The sequence below is a fragment of the Scardinius erythrophthalmus genome, assembly GCF_964197995.2.
Source record: "Scardinius erythrophthalmus genome assembly, chromosome: 10".
NCBI classification, from domain to species: domain Eukaryota; kingdom Metazoa; phylum Chordata; class Actinopteri; order Cypriniformes; family Leuciscidae; genus Scardinius; species Scardinius erythrophthalmus.
The window spans coordinates 6,887,741-6,889,389 of record NC_138230.1 but is presented as its reverse complement, the minus strand read 5'-3'; the positions used below and the strand labels follow the sequence as shown (position 1 = coordinate 6,889,389).

Here is a 1,649-nt window from a genome sequence, read left to right as displayed (position 1 = left end):
ATCGAGGATGTTCAGGTTGTTTTGAAGAATCAGATCTAGAGCTTTACTTCCATCATCAAAGCCTAAAGAACATGAAGATCTGAACATCACAGTCATTTATACATGTTCAATTATAAACCCGTGGCCATTAATATGAGGTTTATCACAGCGTTTACAAGAGCATCAGGAGGTCAAACATCAGATCAGGCGTGTGGATATTTGAGCACATCCTCAATGAATCAGCAAAATGACGTTACATTTATTTACATGATTCGCTTTTATTATTTTACTTGCATGATAATCCCAGTGAACTCCGTCTACCTCTGGAGCAGTGATATGGTCTATATTCATATTAGAAATGTGTTAATTAATAAAGTACCTTTTGAAATGAATGATTTTATGAACTGGTGCATAAAATCACTGATTTCAAAATGTCATTTGTGACATGAATGTGTTGGTTTACGTCCAAAGAGATATGTAACGAGTTATAATAAGTGAAATCCAGGTAGTAGGGGAGAGCCGGGACAGTTGAAACACTTTTCAAATAAACGTTGTTTTCTAAGATAAGGTTACAGATAGATTGTTTTGTGTGTGTGATCATCAACTCACATATGTGTTCTCTTTGTATCGTGTTATTCGGTACAAATAGTAAAAATGAACTTTTAACGGTAGTTGTGCTTTGTTTCAATCGTCCCGCCTGAGCTAGGAGACTGAAACACAAGGGTGGAACGGATGAAACATAACAGTTTAAACAGCAACTATTCATCGAGTGCTTGTTTTATGAACAATACCTGACAAGTAACTTATGTACTTATTGTTACAAACATATTTTGTAATTTATCTTAATTTAAAGGTTCATATTAACCATTTTTGTTCTGTCGCCCAATAGGCGATAAGCCTATGTGCATTTTGCGTAATCTTTCTAATAGGCTATTTTGATGAAGACAGACAAATCCGTTTATAATTCATTTTCTTACATTTCTTCCTTGAGTCATATTGAGTGTTTGCTAGTTGAATAGCCTGTTGTTATGAAGAAAACGAGGTTAACCGGAAGACAATAAATAAAATTTATTGAAGATTGAAGATTGGACAATTGATGATTATTAAAGAGATAACGTGTTGCGTAATTGAAAATGAATTTACATTAAAATAAACACAAATCTAGGAACAATATAGGCTAAATAACCATCTGTGAACAGTAGGGGAGACCGGGGACAGTTGCAACACTTTTTGCATTTCTCTCAATTACTCAGAGACTATTTGGACTAGACCAACCAAATTTTTATATATTAAACTTGCATCTGTCTGCTAATTACCCATACCATTTAAAGATGATTATATATGACATATCGTTCACAGTATTTATTTGAATGGAAGAAGTCAGATGTTGCAACTGACCCCGACCCAGGGGACAGTTGCAACACAACCCAGGGACGGTTGCAACATGATTAAAAATACCTTAAATTTCATTAATTAACTTTAGCTTTTTGTCTCAATGAGCATATAATTCTGAAAATATTAATTGTTTTAGGCCTACTATAATATTATAGTATTGTTTATTTCAATAATATTATTGTAGCCTATTATTTATTTATTTAGTCATATTTATCAAATAACGGTTATTGAGTTTTGTTTGTTCATGTGTAGAACATAGTCCTACATAGATTCAG

At 33.1% G+C, this 1,649-nt stretch overlaps 1 protein-coding gene across 1 annotated transcript in view; it reads left to right on the top strand.

Annotated features, from left to right (window-relative positions):
- The window catches only part of LOC308696994 (H-2 class I histocompatibility antigen, Q10 alpha chain-like), a 33,233-nt gene extending 31,841 nt beyond the window's left edge, over window positions 1-1,392 (top strand). Inside the window, exon 11 of the mRNA XM_081376013.1 lies at window positions 1-1,392. This exon is cut by the window's left edge and continues 38 nt beyond it. The gene's annotated coding sequence lies outside the window, so the exon portion shown is untranslated.
- Window positions 1,393-1,649: the final 257 nt, after the last annotated feature.